Raw genomic sequence first — 18,592 nt, forward strand, 5'->3', positions numbered from 1 at the left:
GTTGGAGAGTTTTGTTGTCACCAAATACACGATTCTTTTGGATGCCTTAGAGAGACCATTAAAAATAGAACTCTTCTGAACTTAGTGGTGGTTCTTCATAATGTATAGCAGTTTGGCTCACCTCCTCTCCAAATTGGAAGTCTTGGGCTTCCGTGGGAGCAGGATTGCTGCGCTTCTGTGCCCAGCTGCGCTCTGTGCGTTCTCCCAGTGCAGCAGCAGTGCTGCTCTCGGGCCGTGGCACGGAGCGCGGTGACAGTGGCGGTGCCAGCCCCGGACAGGACACGGCTCCGTGCCGCCCGTGGCCGCGCCGGCGGGACCGCAGCGGCGGCGGGTCAGCCGCTAGAGGGGAGGCGAGAGCCGCTTATCCCGGTGCCTGGCACCGCCGGGAACGCCGGGAGCCGCTTGGCCGCGGGTGCGCACGGACACAGCCGGCATCCCCTGGGTGCCGCCAGCATCCAGCGCCGCTCGCTGGGGCGTAGAGTGCGCTGGTACGGGTGCGCTTCTCACGGAGCATCCCGGTGCTGTGGCGGGTGGTGTCCTGAGACGGGTTTAGACGGAGCAGAAACGTGCCCAGGCTTTGTCCGAGCTGGAGTTCTGCCTGTGGATCTGCCTCCGTGCCCAGCTTCCCTCTCGCCGGGCTCCACCTGCAGAAAAGGATACTGAAGGGAGAGCTCATTGTGGTCTTCAGCATCCTCATGAGAGGAAGCAGAGGAGCAGGCACTGGTCTCTCCTCTCTGGTGACCAGTGACAGGAAACAAGGGAATGGCATGAAGCTGTGTTGGGCAGAGTTTAAGCTGGATATCAGGAAAAGATTCTTCACCCAGAGGGTAGTTGGGCACTGGAACAGCTCCCCAGGGACGTGGTCACAGCACCAGCCTGACAGAGTTCAAGGAGCATTTGGACAGCACTCTCAGGCATGTGGTCATATTCTTGGGGAGCTGTCCTATGCAGGGCCAGGAGTTAAACTTCAGTGATCCCTCTGGGTCCTTCCAACTCAAGATATCCTGTGACTTTTACCAGTAATGATAATTTGGTACATGGATTAAACAACCAATGGTAAATCTTTCTTTAGAGAACTTGTAGGCACAGAGTTTGTGGTAATTGGGAGTGGGGCTGCAGCAGAGCCTGATCCCCAATGGGCTACAGCTGTGCAGGGCAGGTGAGCAGCATTGGAGGTAATGAAACATGGAGTGCGCTGAGCCTCATCCCTAATGGGTGCAGCTGTGCAGGGCAGGTGAGCAGCATTGAAAGCAATGAGACCTGGAGTGCCCAGGGCACTGAGCCTCATCCCCAGTGGGTGCAGCTGTGAAATACAGGTGAGCAGCATTGAAAGGAAAGAGACCTGGAGTGCCCAGGGCACTGAGCCTCATCCCCAGTGGGTGCAGCTGTGCAGGGCAGGTGAGCAGCATTGGAGGTAACAAGACCTGGTGCAGTGACCAATCACAGAGGGAGCAGAGGGCACACAGGTGCAATGCATGAACTGTCAGGGTATAAAAGGCCGGGCTAAAGAACAAGGGCAGATGCTTGCAGCCTTCTGATGAGGTGTTGTGTTACTCTGTATGGGTTGAAGCTTCTGATATTGCGGTGATACTCTGTGCCTGGTGGCCCTCTTGACTATGCTGTGGCAAGAACCGGTAACTTGAACTTCAAGGACTGCCCTGTGTGCTGGGGATGGGCACAGTGGGGAGTGTCCTGTGTGGGGAGGTGCAGGGCTGAGTGGAGAGAGGAGAGCTCCCAACCCGTGAGTGCTCCAGGTCAAGGTGAGGTTGCTTAGGGATGGATGGGCAGTGCAGGAACTGCATGCTTTGGATGGTGGTGTGAGTTATGACAGTGCTGTAAATCTTGTCTTCATATGAGCCTAATTTTGCTAAAAGTGGTGTCAGAGTCTTTTTAATAAGACATTATGATTTTGGCTTCAGTTTTGGGTTTTCTTGCTCTCTTATGTACATGTGTTAAATGCAAAGCATATTTAATGAGGGAATACTTCAAATGCTTCCAAATTAATTAAAAACAGTTCCACATCTGGAATAAATCCAGTACCTTTTATAGATGGCTTCAACTTCACGGTTTTTCCCTCTTGTGAGAAGCCTTGTGACTATTCCTGTGTGGATGCTTGTGAAAACTGGAGTAGCAGAATCCAGGCTTATTTTACAAAGGAGAGAGAACTGGAGCCCACAGAGATCAATAGAATCTTGGCCTTTATTCCAGCAGACTTTGATAAGACCTAATAATATTATATGATTATATGATAGGCCTGTGTATGGTTGGGTTTTCTCAGGGTACCTTGTCTTGAAGGTAACTGCAAATCTTAATTAAAATTTGTTGGTTTTTATGGTTCAACTGCTGTTTAAATTCACACAGGTTTCAGAGGGGCTTGAATTAGGCACCACAAACAAAAAATAGTGTTTTTATAAAAAGCTGTGGTTTTTTTTCCTTCTGCCTTCTCTGTCTAAAGAAGTAAAAAAAAAAAAAAAGATGAGATTTTTCTCTGTGAGAATGTTGTGATTTAAACTGACACAACTAAGTGACCTAAAGATAGGCTTATTGCATAGATAAAAAATGCAGGGTTGGGTTGTTTGAACTGCATTAGCATCAGAATAAGAAATGGCAGGGCAAGTTGGCTGAGGTGCCCATGCAGAACTGGGGAGAGTTGTTCTTTGGAAAGCTTCTGAGCTGGGAATTCTTTTCTGAGCTATAAATAAATAAATCTGTGTCCTGAACAGTTAATGAATGCAGGAGTCTGGGCAACTTTAAGCTGTTTGGGATATTTAAGAAACCCACATGGTGCTTTTGTTAGTATTGTTGATTTCAATTTCCCCCCCTAATATTTCCATTTTAAGGTTTTTGTTGTGTTGATTTTTATTTTTGTTACTTGCCTTATTTATGCTGAAAGATGCTGTTGATAATGTTTTTGCCAGCACTTTTCTGAAACTCCTACAGCAGTTCTGTTGTATGTTGCACCAAAATACTACCCCTGAAACTTTTGATTCTTGAGCTACGGATGGAGATTGCAGAATTTTGTGCTTCGAGTACCTTGTCTTTGGAGCTGTCCTCTGGCTGGTTGTGCTGGATCCTCTGGGGATGCCAAGAAAATTTTATCTTTCAGGGATCGTACTGTGATTGCACATACAGCTTTTCCATGGGAACTCAAGGTGTTTTGCAGACCAAAACTAATTAAACCTCATGACATTCATGGCAGACAGATTAGCATAAACTACAATAAGTAAACTAAAACAGGAAGAGTTAAGAACTCAAGTTTCCCATGGTCGTGAACAGTGACATTCCCACTGAACCAGACTCTAGGTGCCATGTACCTCTGAAAATGAGGGTGCTTTTGGGTGGAAGAGCTATCCTTTTGGCAGTGGATTTGAATATTTGGTTGTTAATATTTACAGTCTTGAACCTAGCACCTGCCTATTAAAGATTTAAATAATTCAAATTGCCTTAGCATTTCCTTGCTGCTGAGTTCTTGGTGACTCTGCATAAGCAGTATCATCTTGGGAAGTTGCTGAAATGTCCTCATGCCCTTCTAGGCTTTTTTTTAATTCAGAGTTTTCTGAATTAAGCAGCCTTGATTGGAATAGTAACTTTTTGCATTAAGTAGAAGTGCCTGGCAGAGGTGTGCCAGCTCTCACAACACTGACAGCTTGTGACCCTTACTGGGTTCTGACTTCATTGGTGTGGTGTTTCTAGGTATTCCATCTTTGATGTGCCTTTTAGGAGAGGCTTGATACTCTTGGCATTGCTGCTGTGATGGCTGTTGGTCATAAGCAAAATAAAAAAAACAATGCTGATGAAGTGATTGAGCTGACCATTACAGTAAAATGGAATGGAAATGAGACAGTTCACTCGCTTAAATGCTTTGAGGGCACAGCTGCTTCAAGTACAAGAGTACAGGGTGGTGCCTTTAGAAAAGAAAGGGTTTAGCCAGTCTGCTAATCAGATAATTATGGTGCTATAAGCCAGATTTTTAGGTATACTGATACGATGCAGAAATTCCCATTAGGACATGCTGTACAACTGGGATATACTGACAGAGTATGGCCCTAACCTGTACAGCCTTTTAAGAAAGCATTTTAGGCATAGGAGCCAGTTAAAAGGTTAATTGGGCAAGATCTTTTTTGTGGTATGTGAAAATGAGCTTTGGAGCTTGAGAAGAGAAAGCAGCAGACAAAGCAGTGAGATGTTCCAGGAGATGAAGCTGTTCAGGGTGTAAGAATGAGGATCAACCCTACACTGTCTGGGGATTGACCCTACACAGTCCGGAAGAGAAGTGTAAAAAAAGTAATAGAATGAGAAGCTGTGAAAGACACCCCCCCCCCCCCGAAAAAAAAAAAAAAACCCAGAAACAATGAACCCAAAAACAAAACCAAAAACTAGCAGTGTGAGTAGAAAGAGCAGGGCAGGCAACCTGTCTTTAGATCTTACAGAGATGACAAGGGTTACACTGGGAAAGGAATAAAGTTTGGGAAAATAAGCGACAAGGCCTGAAAGAAGAGGGAGCATGAAGGTATTGGTGGACTCTCTTTTACAAAATCAGCATCTCTGAAAGCATCCAGGAGAATGACAGAGTTCTGTTACTGTGTGTGTTATCAGTCAGACATGGAAAAAAATGAGCCAAAAAGGAATGTAAAGGTCACATAGAAAGACTTTGGGGGCATCTGGAGAAGCTGGGATGTTGAGGTATGTGCTCCTATAAACTGTCACAAGTACTGGAAGAGAGGAATACCAAAGTTCATCCTTAGCATGACAGAGTGGTTGAACCCACTGGGACTGCTTTCTGCTCAGTGGTTGTGTGGGGGAATAAGCTGCCACAGAAATGAGGAGAATAAATGAATGCTTGCTGAAATTGAGCTGAGAATACTGGGGTTGTGCATGATGCTCTAAGTGCTAACACCAAAAAGCAGGAGTTAATTTTGCATGGGCTTCCTTACTGTAGCCTGCCTTCCTACGAAATATCCTAGAGCATGAGCTGTTGATATTGGAGCATAAGTATTCTTTTTTGAATTAATTTTAATAATGTGGGAATGAGTCAATATGCAGTAGTGCTTGGTGCCAATGGTCCAGAGGAGAGCACGGTTTCTGTATTTCTCCTATTGCACATTTCAGTTTGCTGAGAACCTGGGGCAAAGGACTCTGGCTATGCAGTTTAATTAGTGCCCATCATTACTGAACAACTCCCATGAAGGTGAATACAGGCTTAGAAGAATCTTCAGCTCTGCAGAGGAACTCTGTAACTAGATGCTAAGAAGGGGCTGTTCATACATGGGAAACAAAAGGGCCCTTTATGTAAAAGTAGCTTGTTAGCTTTTTGTTTTTAAGCTGTAGCATGTCTAAGCGATCAGGGGTGTCACACACTAATAAACTGGCCAGTTCCTCCAGAATAGACATTCTTGGTGGTGATTTAGAAGGTGCATTTATACAGTAGTCCCCAACTTCATTACTACGCTGTTTCCTTGGTTACTGAACATTTTGCATATAATTATGAGAGGGACGTTAACAATGCTTAGTGGTTCTAATGGCTTTAATAAAAGTTTTTCATATTGCCTGTTAGTGATTCTCTTTTTCCTTTAATATTCTGTACTTGAGAGGAAGAACAAAAGGAAGTGATTCTTGTCAGCTAATTTGCACTAGTTCTTTTGAACCAAGAACAGGTTTTATTTTTTAGAGTGTGGAAATCCTGCATGCTATTTCTGGAATTATGTTGCTGAATGGGTTGTAAATAAGGGTTAGAGCGCTACTATTCATTGTAACATGGAGTTCACACTGTTTGGGAACAATTTTACAATAGTAAAGAAAAAGCTGTTTAAATGCTGGGCAGTAAACAAAACTTGTTATGGGTGTGAAAGCATTTAAATACTTCATGTGTCTATTTAAGGCTTGGGTATTTTGATAGTGTTCAGTATGTCTCTCAAAGGTACTTTCTGCTCTTTACACACCATCTTGGTTGCCTCAACTCCGGCTGTTGTTTAACAAACAGTTTGAGCTGCCATGGTCATGGAAAGGATCCTGCCTGCCCCAGGCACCCGTTCCCATCTCCCTCCCTCCCTTTTGTTCACAGGCATATTTGCAATAGGGCAGCTCAATCCCCACTGAGAACAAAATCAACGGAAAACAAATAAACAAAACCCAAACTAAACCAAAACAACAATAACAAAGACAAAACCAATGCCAAAACCATGCATACACACACAAGCAACAAAAAATAAAAATTAAAAAAGAAACAACAGGGAAAAGCAGGGGGCTTGAGCCTGGGACAGCTGCTTTGGTGGCCACGGTGGCTTATCCTGCTGTAAAGTGATCACCAAGCTGTGGCATGAAAGGATTATATGCCTGAGTGTAATTAGGTTTAGCTGTGCAGAGTGTCTGTAACTCTTGCAAAGAAGTTGGTAGGAGCCTCCAGGCTGTGGTACTGACACAGTGATGCACCGTCTGTCATGGCCCATCACTGATCCTGCATGTGGGCATGGAGCTCTGTGTGTGTTACCTCCGTGGTTTTTATCTCATTGTTCCACTGGCTGCAGAGGGTGCTTTCATATGCACTTGAGGAACATCTGCTTGGGAGCAGTATTTTTGCACGTCAAAAAAAAAAATTAATGCTTTCGTGTTCTTCAAGACCCCGTTAGACCTTGGGATATTCCCTAGAAACACAGCAACAAGGATTTAAACTCTGAAATGTCTGTAACTGTCACAGGCTGTGTACTTACATGAGGTTTGAGGGCAGCTGTGATGAAATGCTCTGTGTGTGTGTGTGTGTACACCCTCAGTCAAACTAGAAGTGTGCTCTCTTACTGGAAGCTGGTTTCAAGTTCAAAATGTTGTGTGTCTTTTAGTGTTGAAAGAACTACTTTGTATTCCTACTGATGCTCTTTCTTCAGAGAAACAATATATTGTGTAATTTCATTTAATAAAATAAAAGCATTTTTCCAAAAGCCAGAGAATACAAAATTTAATAAAGTGGCATTTGAAGATAAATTCTAGGGATGCATATGAGAAGGTTTTTTAACAGTATACTTAGTTTTATCGAAGTCCTCACAGCAGCTTTCATATGCCGAAAGCTATTGGCAGTCTTTTCCCATCAAAGTGGTACAGAACAATATTATATACAGATATTTTGTCCTTACCCATAACAGTTTCTTTCACAAGTGAGGCATGCTGCTTTTTTTCCCCCCTTAGTTTTGGATCTGTCAGTTTGCTTTGAAAGCTTATGCACTGCTATTTTATATAACTTTTTTTCCCTCTGCATAGTTTCATCTTAAAAATACAGAAGAAACAGGTTAAATTATTCCCAGTGATGTTGATCTTTGACCTGATGCTCTCCGAAACAACTTCTTTTGGTTTTTTACCTTTCTGGAGATTTACAGGGATCAGCTTGAAGTGGCAACTGACTTTCAGTCAGTGCATGGTGGAGCCTGAGGAGGAGCTATTTGCAAGTAATGCCTTGTAATGTGGAACTTCTATTTAAATTGAGGTTTCAAATTCAGGAGCAGAGAGCCTCACTGGGCATGAGTAAAGAGTTGTTATTTAGGCTGGAGTTGTTATTTATGGCTGCTCATCTGAGCAGTTTTCCCTGTCTCTTGTCAAAAGAAAAAGGGCAAGAAAAATGGTGAATATATGGCCTGAGCTTTCTTCTGTGGGATGCTGTAAGAAGCACTAACCTAGCACATCTCCTGAGAGCTGTGCACCCTCACAGCACCTTTGGGGTGAGGCAGGAGTGATGGAGCAGCATGGAATAGCCATGCCTGGGTTGAGGGAACAGGTGGGATGGTATGGGGGTGCTAGCACTGATTACTCCCCACTGAGTGAACAAACAGAAGGTGTAGACCCAGTGACTGACTGTGTTTTAGAACATGTGTCAGCAGCTTGGGGACATGGGATGTGCCCCATTTATTGGCAAGCACGAGGATGGATGTTTAGCATGTGATGTGGTCACTTCACTAGCAATTTCTCTGCTTGTCAAAGTGTCTAAGGGATGGGGTGGCTCTATTAGGAAGACTTATCCCCAGGGACTTGCTGTGGCACCAGCAGGCAGGGAATAGCCAGACCAAGGAGTCTGACAGCAAACTGATGCACAGGAGGAAGAGATGATGAATTCATGGTCAGGGGGACTGGGCCTGAACTTGCCTTGCATGTTTAGGTGATTTACTCCAGGCAGTGTATGGTGTGCCTGGGATTTTGGAGCATAGCTTTGCAACTTGACCTTTGGCTGCATGTGATCCTGACTCCAGGAGAACAAATAGAAAAGGATGAGACATTGACATCCAGCTGTTTTTCTTGGTGGCTGCCATTGTAAGCAACATAATGGAGTCACAACCCTATTGTTGGTGTTATTCTTATTATTATTACCTCTGCCTTACTGGACTCCATTTCATGATCAGCGTCCACTTAACTTTCCAAGATCTACATGTAATTGTGAAGACTAAACCCAAACTCCTCACCAAGCCCAAGCTCCTGTGAATAAATTATGAGTTTTGAATGGTAGCTGTGGCAGTGGCGGTGAGAAACACAACTCTATGACCTTCTGTTCTGGGAATTTAGGCCATAAATGCTGGCAAGTATTGCTTTGTAGGGAAACCTTCCTGCCCTAGACTTTGCAGGCATCGAGGGCAGCATAGCAAGGCAGTGAGAGCTGGAGTGTGTGGGAGGGTTTTCCTGTGCACCCTGGAGCAAGGGGCTTGAGACACTGTGCCTGTTGCCTCAGCTGGAAATGGGCTAAGTGCTTGCACTAACCTGACCTTCAAGTATGCACGAAAATCAGGGTCCTCAAGGGCAGTGCTGTCAGGGCAGGTGGAGGCACTTTGCAGTGGAAGCTTTTGTGACAGCCATTGACTGTGGGTGCCCCAGAGAAGTCCAGTACCCACAGGGATTTCAGGAGGTAGATAGCAGTCTGCCATGGAAGTTTGTTCCTGCTTCCCAGTGTTCCTGGTTGTGAGGCTCTCCATGAAGCCTGGGCTGCTGTGCCCTTTGATAGAGAAAGGGCAGATCGCAGCTCTGTATGGCTGTATCCCCTGGTTTTCCATGCACTGCTCCTGTAGATATTTGAGGAACATGCTTCTCCAGAGGGAAGTGTGGAACTCTGCTAGTGAGGAGAGCTAAAAGAAAGCTGGGTTTCTTTTTTCTTCTTTCTCAAATTTTGTATTATTTTGGCATTTGAAATTGGATTGTAAATGAAAATACACTTTTTCTGAGGTTCAGCCTCTTCTGCCAAATATTTTAAAGGCACTTTTCCAAGGTGATTATCAAAAATCTGCATTAAGAGATCCCTCATTTAATCTCACATATGCTGATTGCCATGAAGATATTTTCAACAGATACTCTGCCATGGTCTGTGTTATTCTTCAGGACATAAATAACTGCTGGACTGTAGATGACTCTGTGGGTTACTGGCGGCTTATGGGTAACCTCTTTTCTGGCACAGAAATAATGGGTTGTTTGTTCCTTCAGTTGAAGTCCTGATGTGTTTTGATGTTTCTGATTTACATTTTTAGCACTGTTCCTGATACCCTTCAGTGTTCTGTGAACAGTCTTTAAACTTGGTGTTTATTTTGGAGCCTTGGTTTTCCAGCAAACAAATATGTGATTAGCAATTAATGGTTTTGCTATAAATAAAGAAAAGCGAACAGTTCAGATTTAAATAGTGATCTGTGCTCTGTGGAGCTTTTAATTGAGCCGTGTCTGCAAAGCTGAACCTTTCCAAACACGCAACTGGCTTTGGGGGACTCCCAGCTGTGGTGGCTGAACTGGCCGAGTTGGAAAGCTGAAGCTGTGGTGGTTTGAGTTAATGTATGGTTAGCTGAAGAGTGGTTGTCATCTCAAATATCTGTGCATGAGCCGACCATGGGAGGGGGGCAGAGTCGTGGTTTCAGTAGGGATGAAATGTTTGAATGTAGAAGGAGTTCCAGGATGCTGAAGGCTTCCAGTGCTGTGCTTTTCCCTTTAGGGCTGCTCTCTGGGTGGTGGTGACTGGTGGAGGTGGCACCAGAGGCTCTTCCACACAGCCAAGACAGATCTGTCTCTCTGAGTGCCACAAGCATGCCCTTTTGTGCATCAAAACTAGTGTGTTGTTATATTCTCTTCAAAATAATTGGATTTAGCACCTTGTATGGATTTGGGCATTTCTAATGAAGATAGCTGTCCAAGGCCAGCTTTTTGGAGAGCTTTTCTTCTTGCAGTGATTGAACCTTAACACGTGAGCTGGAAGGAAATGTCTAGGTTTCTCTCAGAACTGTTAGAAAAGTAGATGCAGTTAGCCTTAAACCTATTTCCCACGTGATGTCTGCAGTATGTATTTCACTTACCTGAGAGAAAGTATGGTTTATTTGACCTGATGTAGCTGTACATTGCTTTTTACTTATGCAGGTTAACCAACTGTTATGGCCAGAGCTGGATGTAGTTTTAAAAAGTAATGGCAAGAGCCATCTCTCTAAATACTGCCCCTTAAAACAAGTGACAAACATTCTGATTTTTTTTTTTTTTTCAGAAAAAGTTGGAGAGCAGCCACTGTATTTTTCAACAATCACTTTTTCTGTTTCTTTCTTCTTGTGAGCAGTTGTGGGCTTTTACAGTTTGTCCAAGTTTTCAGAGACTGTTTCATCAGAGGGCCACTGAGAGGCAGATTTTGGGGAGCTGGCTTTCAGGAAGGGGGCTGCTCTGCAGTGCCTGGCAGCCAGACCCGTGCAGGGATCTCTAGGTGGTTTAGACAGCTCTGGTGCGTTGCTCCGTGTCAGCCTGTGACACAGTGGGAGGTGCCAGCACCCTGCAGATTCCTGCCCTACCGAAAGAAAAATGTTCATTGCTAAATCTGGATTTTGTTCTCAAATCTCAAACTTGTTGAGAATCTCAATCAAAATATTTTCTCCTTCCACTTCCATCATGATCTCTTTGTGTTACTGTGTGTCACAGCTCTCTTGAAGAGATACGGCACTGCAAAACCAATAATCCAATTCCTAGCCTCAAGATTTGTTTTTTCTTTCTTCCTGACTAGGTTAGTAAGATCTAGCTAGTTCTCAAGTGATTGTTCTGTTTAATTGTGTTTTTATTTAAAGGTAGCTGGCTACTCTCATATGTCTTGTTTGGTGTGGAGTGAAAAGCTTTATCCTACAGTCTCTTTGTAAAGTCCTTACTGGACTATCATGATTTTGATTTGGCATCTCATGATCATAGGTCCATATAATGGTTAGGGTTGGGAGAGATCTTTAAATATCATCTAGTCCAACCTGACAGTGTTTTTCCTTAATCTCCATTTTATGTTGTGTGTTTTATATTGAGGTGTCAACAGTGAAGAAGCTTTTGTATATGCATCTCTATTTTCAATCTCCCTTCATTTGCCCATCTATAAAGGTCTAGACCATTTGAGCTGCCCTGCCTCCCCACACAGAGTGTCTGAGGGAGATATATAATATTTTTTTCCTCTGAGAGTAACAGCTTTCTGCTGTCCTTATACCTACATACCTATTTATGGCCCTGGAAACAGTAGTTGTAAATCTCATGGACTTCTTTCTTACTATAAACCGTATCCAAATAGTTTATACAAGCCTCTGCAGGCTGTCAGAAGGAGTATGTGTAGTATCCCAAACACAGAGCAGACCAGAGGCAGCAACCAGCAGCAGCTGGGACTAGTGGGTGTGAGTTTGTAGGAAAACAACCCTGGAAGAGAGTTCATGGTGGGAACTGAGCCTTGTGTGGCAAAGGTGGAATATGTTTTTAAGCTGCAAGTACATCACCTTCACATCAGTGCTGCAGCTCAAAAAGTCCTCATTTCGTTGCTGTGTTTCACCTGATACTGTAAAAAAGCTGAGATTTGGATTGCTCTAGGGTTTTGTACAAAGACCATTTCATCTCAAATTGTTGTATTATTATTATTATGCATTATTAGCATTATTATTTGCATTATGGTAAGGACAGAAAGCCCAGTCAAATCACTGCTCAAGTCCCACTGTGTGCAGCTGGAATGTGCCCCATGGCAGGCTGTGGTCCTGCTCCCCATCCTCAGCAGCCTCTGGGTGTATGAGAAGAGCTCTTGCCCCTAAGGATCAGAGGTGCAGCTTGGTAAAAAACTGTCGGCTTGGAGGGGATCCAGATTTACTTGTGGTGAAGGGAGAGCTGGGGAAAGACCAGCAGTGACAGGAGTGGGATTCATCAATGCTAGGTTTTGCTGCTGACATTACTCCTTGAAAGAACTTGCAAGCTAGAACTCCTTGGACAGGGGTCAAAGTAGATTTATGAATAATACCTAAGGGGAAAAAAAGAAAGGCAGATAAGCAAGAAATAGTATCATTGAATGTGTTCCATAAGGAAGCCCCCATGAAAATAACTGGCTCCTTTTGAAACTGCCCCAAAGCATCCCTGTTTTACAGTGAGTAAGAAGCAGGCCCGGGGGGATTTGAGATACACAAAGCGTGAAAACTGGATAGCAGCCTTTGTTTCCCTGGAGGCAGACCACCAAGGGACAAGCTCAAGTCCTTTGTAAGGTGGCTCCCAGGAATTCACTTTTGACGGATCTCACATGGCGGCCAATTATTCCTCCCCCCTCCTCCTACATTTTCCTCCACCCACATTTCATCCTCATTGGGAAAGGGAGAGTCCAACAGACCCTTTGCACCCTTTATTTGGGAAGAAAAATGATGCTCAGCCCCTGCTCGCAGGTGGAAGCATTTGCTGATGAACTGATACTTGGCAAAAATTGGTGTTGTATGGAAAAAATCCCCAGCACCTGCTAGCAAAACAAAGTTATTCATAACATACGGCTGGGTGGCTAAATCTTCACTTCCTAGGGACGGCCTGAATTACACTTGCTACACGCTGAGCGGCCTGTCTGCTGTGTGGAATGACATGCAGGCAGCAGGAGGATTTGCAGCTCTGAGAAGGGTTAGGATTTATAGGGCTGTCTCTTGCAAGGGCTTACTCTGCAGAAATGATCATTTTGTCTTCACCTTCTCTTCTGGGGATAAACACATCATGATATAATCATATATATATGGAAAAGCAGATCTTCGTGCTCATCGGGGAGCAGGTAGCTCCATGAATATATCTCCTGTTGTAAATCTGTCAGTGTCACTAAGGTTTTTTTTGCCTCCTGCCTAGACTGGAACACAAATCTTTAATTCATTTCTGTATGGCACATGTTCCAAATTCCTATTCTGTATTCTGACTTCTTTTCCTGACCAGTAAATGGTTAGCCTTTCCTAACTGGGTGAATTACTATGTAGTGCAAGGAAGTTGTCTGGCTAGGGGAAGTGTTGTTCAAACATGTTTTTTTCCATTACTCACTATTAGTTTGACAACATGTGAATGATACTGCCTGTGTAATGAGAGGAGAGTTAAAAAATCCATGTCTCTCTAGTCTGTATTTCAGCTTTGCAGGTAGAATGACACCTTCATCTTTAAACTCCTCGATTGGTATCTTCCAAATGCCTAATTAATAATACCCATGAGTTCAGAAGAGTTTTCAATGGTTCTGTGCTATGGAAGATACTTCTTCCAAGAGGGCACTGACCTACATGGACTCTCACCTCCTGGTTGCAGTATTGACAGTGGATTTGTTGACAGTTCTTTTTCTTTCACTGATGCAGCTTGATGCAAGCCTTTCGTAGGTGACAACTGCAAACCTACCCCAATGCTTTGCAATCTTCCTTGTATTCTTTTTGCAGCTCCTAATGGCCTGATCATATAGAAGGTTTTGTGTGGTCAAATTGCTGTTGTGGATAGAAAAGAACACTGAGAAGGGGTTTCATGCCTTGTGTTTTGATGGTTAGACCATGAGAATAAATTAGCTGATGTTGATGTTTTAATGGCAGGAGTTACCTTGAAAGATTAAGGCCACTTCCAAAGAAATCAAGAGCTTCTGTTCTGGAGCAGATACATGACTTCTCTATATACTACTTAGACTTCATGTGCATGTGATGTTACTGTTCTTCTGCTTCCCAAAAGTACCTTTACATTTTCAAATACACCGTTTTTGCTGTAAAGCTGCCTAGAGAATTGTGTCAACTCTCTCAAGGAAGCAACAGTAATTCCGAATTGTAGTATTTGTTCATACCATGAGGTCTCCAGTCCTGTCCTGTGTTAAGAGATGTGTTCTTTCCCAGCTTCACCAAGAGAAATGCAAATTAAGATGAAAATCTTGCAGTCAAGGTTTCTTGGCCCCCTTTTTTTTTTCCACCATACACATAGGTGCGTAAATACATCGACTCTCAGAAATTTATCTGAAGTCAAGAAACTTTTTTACTTCTGATAGCCCAGAGGACCTATATATGAGCTCCATTGGGTTCTTCACCCTTCATTGAAGCTGGAAGTTAAAGCACAAATGAGTTTCTTCTGTCTTCAAAGGACATGTAAAAAAGTCTTTAATGGTTATTTTGTATTAGCTAGTTACATTGCCTGAATTAATTTGCCTAATGGCCAACTGGAAACATGCTCTCAGAGTATAACTGGGCTTGGAGGCAAAGTAGGGAGAGAGGAGGAGGCACTTTTGTTACCCCTTCTGTCGCCTACTAAAAGCTTATTCCTCCTGTTTGCTGAAGAAATTTGCCTGCTATATTCCTTATATCTATAAAAGACCTTTTGGCTCTTGTTTACCCAAGAGATATATGCACTGTTTTCTTTCCTGAGTATTTTATGATGTGGAGGTCTTTGGAATTAGAAAAATTAGCCTAGGGAGAAGGAGTCAAACCAGGGAACAGATAGCACTTCTTTCATATCTACACACTGAGTTAGAACCACATTTTTGGTGTGCAGGAATCCTGGAAGTTTGTGGGACTTCAGCCTTCCTTCTCTGTCTGGTGGGGTGTTATGTTTGGATGCAGCCCAGACTGGAGGTTGCCAGAGCCAAGATGAGATAAAGGAATGATGATCATACCTCTCTCAATTCCTCTAAGGAGTACCAGCCACCTACAGGTCCTTGCAGCTATTCTGCAAGATTTGGTTCATGTAGTTAGCCAGCTTTGTTCAAGGAGCAAAGGAAAATGACTCAAATGATTAATTGAATTTAAAATCATAGAGCCCTCCATGATTTAAATTTATTTTAAAGAGTATTAAAAATCAAGACACAGTGTTCTATTTTTCCATTTTTTCCTTCCCACTTCAAGGCCAGAGAATTTTATGAGTGGTAGAGTGGGAAGATTCTGGACTCCTATCTTGTGTTGTTTTTTTTTCACTTTGTTGGGTAGTTAGATGGGATTTGTTTACTTTAAGACTCTGCTGCTATCGTAGAGCAATTTTCTTTTCTCAGAAAGCTTTTACCTTTTTCCTTTTTCCCTGTTCCCTTTTTATTTAATTTCCTTTGTGTTTTTTCCCTTTTTTTTTCCCCTTCATACTAACCATGCTGAGCAGTACTAGGGAATATTTCTTTTAGTAGCTCCTGCCCAAACATCTTAAAATCAAGCAAAAATAGTCACAACCTTTCTCTTCACTTTAAACATAACATTTTTTGACAAGAAGTGCCTTTAAAGAAATGCCTCCTAATTTACTGCCGGTTGCTTTGTACTTTGTTTCTGTAACATATCTTGTTACATTTCCTGTGTGTTAAGTATGTATGTGTTATGAACTCTTAAAAACAAATATCCCAGAAGAAAGGAATTCAGTAAATGAATAAAACATTCTTGGGTTGCCCAAGTGGCAGCTTAATAGCTCATCCATTGGGACTTTCATATAATATAATAGTGATAGCCATATGGATAGATGAATAACTTCAATGGGGAGCTTGTTACAACTCTGCATACCACATTTGAGATGAAATCAAACCCTGAAAGTGCTGCCTGATGTGAAAGTCCAGTTTTTCTAGTGCTAACCATTAAATTCTACCTAAAAATGCATAATCTGTGTGTCTGTGTATACATATGTACACATAGCTAAAATGTGCTTTCAATAGCACACATATACATCTGCTGCTTCTAGGTGGAATTCAGTGTTTCGGGACTGGTATTCATTGCACTGAACCTCTAAAACTTGGTGGACTATTGGCATGACTGAGCTTGCAGCAGTGTGTTTGAGATAAGGTCTTAGCCCCAGCTTTCTTTAAAAATTATAAGATAAATGGAATAGGAGTATAAGGTGGTTGTGTTTTATTGCCTAGGATATACACAACTTTTTCATTTCCCCTAATTGCAGAGCTTTGTGAGTATCTCCTTTGATGCCTGTCTGCCACAGCTGTCTGTCACATTGGGTAGGGCTGAAAGTAAAGTTTCAAATAGTTTGTTTTTTTTTTTTTTAACAATGATATTCTCAGGGAAACTGATTTCCAGTTATGCTGGACTTGCAAACGTGTTGTTGATGGCCCTGAAAGGTAGAGAGAAACCTGCTCATGCTGAACTATGGCATGGACAGGAGAAACTAAACCACCAAATGAGACAAATAGGATAAGACAATTCATTTCCTTACTTCAAAGAATTGGAAAATGAATTTCTAGGAAGTTACTGAACTGTGGTGAAAGAAGTCTAGATGCTCATATGAAATGTAACATCAGTGTCTTTTGTAAGCCAGCAAAAATTCTCTCTCTTAGCAGGGGGAGAGACGGGTATTGTGGTGTAGACAAAGGATGCTGAAATGCTCTTCATGAAAGGCAGCAATGCAGTGATTGTCTGTTGATTGTTTTAATAATACACATCACAGAAAAGCTCCAGCCCTTTATTTTCCCATGAGAGCTGTCTCATTAGAATTTCCCATTTTCATTGGCTGAATTTCCTCAGCAGTTTATTGTATGTTGTGTAAATACATATATATATAATATAAATACAACTAGCATCATCTCCCACACTAGTCTGAGGCAACAGCTTTTAGTTTCAGTACTCAAAAGTGATCCCATAAAGCCCCATGAAATAAGGGACTTTGATATTTTCATACTGGTGGATTAAATTGATGAATGCTTGTTGTGCTGAAGAAGAAGATGCCACTGCTGGTCTTTCAGCTGTATAAAATGGTAACAACAATAAAATAATCTTGCCTATATGAAATAGACAAATTCCATCCTGGGACTTCTGGAAGTCAACCTGTTCCCTCATGTACCCTAAGCATTTTGGAGAATTGTGCTTATTTGATGTATGAACTGTATGGAAGAAGATGTTGATCATAGGACTCACATGCTATGTGCCTAGGAATTGAGTGGGCAAATTCAGAAAAGGAACTGCCACAATGAAATTCACTGGCTACTGGGGGGAATGCAGGTCCAGAAGGTGATAATAATCTTACATTTTTATTCTCTTTTTAAAAAGTTTATTTCCTTCTTTTTTTTTTTTTTAATAATTGCAAAGAAAATAAGAAGGAAACAGAGGCAGGGGGAGAACTGCATGTGAAAATAAGTGATTGCAAGATGAGTGCTTTGACAAACACTTGGGAGAATTGACCAAATTGATCAGCATGTTAAACAATGGGATATAGACTGTGGGATCAGGAAGTGAAGTGTTGTGTGTGGACATTGCAACATCAGTATGATAAATTGTTTGTTGTTAGTACCGAAACTGCAGTAGTTCCTCCGTTACATTGGAGGTGACAAATAATATGAATTCATATTCCAAAACTTGCATGCAATTTATAAATCTCCTTGGTGAAGCTGAAATCTTGTTGGAAGTTTAAATTAATCTGTGTCATTGACAATATTTCCTATCCTTTTCCTCCTTGTGTTCTACCTTGGAGAAAACTACATTTTCAAGTAGCTTTTAAATGACAATAATATCAATGTGTGTGTGCAGGGGGTCTTTCAATCCTTGCCTTTTGAAATCGATTTTTATGATTTTCAGTAGTAGCAGTGCATGTACTTTGTAACATTGCCTTATGATAGCGCCTGCCTAGTTTCCTCAGGCTCCTTTCCTCTGCTTTCAAGGACAAAGCAATAGATAAGCAGGACTTGGCTCCCACCTTCTGCAGTAGCCTCCAGTAACCTTCAGCCAGTGCCTCCACTTACTCTGTCTCTGCTTAACCTCACAATTTAGATTCTTGAGGTGAGGCACTGGGCCTTTGCTGAAGGCATTTGTATTTAAAGTAATGACTGCATAATGACCTTCTTATTCTACTTGTTCTTGATGGCTCAAATTTCATCATTCTTAACTGATCATAAAAAAAAAGTAGCATTTGACTATGACTGTAATACATACATATGAAAATCCTGTCTCTCTTCCGAATGTTGGGACTGAAAATGAATTTTCCAATATGCTCTGAAAAGAAACAAGTTTAGGCTTTGTTGGAGCTGCGGTAAATAAGAAAAAATAATTTCTGTATGTGGTTCATCATTTGATATAAATTTATACAAATACGCATAGTGGTTTTTAATTTTTTTTTTCTGTGATTATTATTCTGGACTGTATGCATGTGTAAATGGATGTGGTAGGGTCTTTTAAAAATGTGTGCATACATACATGTATGTAGTTATATATAAATGTGTGTGTGTGTGGACTTGCATATATACTACTCAGACAGATGTGAAAATTCCCAGAGCTGGTGTGATTATATGTCTGTGTGTGTATAGTGTTCTCTCTTTCTGTTTTGTTAAAGATGTGGTGAATTGATATTACATAGATTTTACTTTCAATTAGAAATTTAGTAAGTAATTTTGACATGTCACTTCACAGTTCAGTTTTTATCTCTTGTTCAACTATTTCCT

General features: G+C 42.1%; 1 protein-coding gene across 1 annotated transcript in view; it reads left to right on the forward strand.

Moving 5' to 3' along the window:
* Window positions 1–18,592, forward strand: part of FAT3 (FAT atypical cadherin 3) — a 393,636-nt gene that overhangs the window by 67,714 nt on the left and 307,330 nt on the right. The window lies entirely within an intron of this gene.

Source organism: Ammospiza caudacuta, chromosome 2, assembly GCF_027887145.1.
Source record: "Ammospiza caudacuta isolate bAmmCau1 chromosome 2, bAmmCau1.pri, whole genome shotgun sequence".
Taxonomy (NCBI): domain Eukaryota; kingdom Metazoa; phylum Chordata; class Aves; order Passeriformes; family Passerellidae; genus Ammospiza; species Ammospiza caudacuta.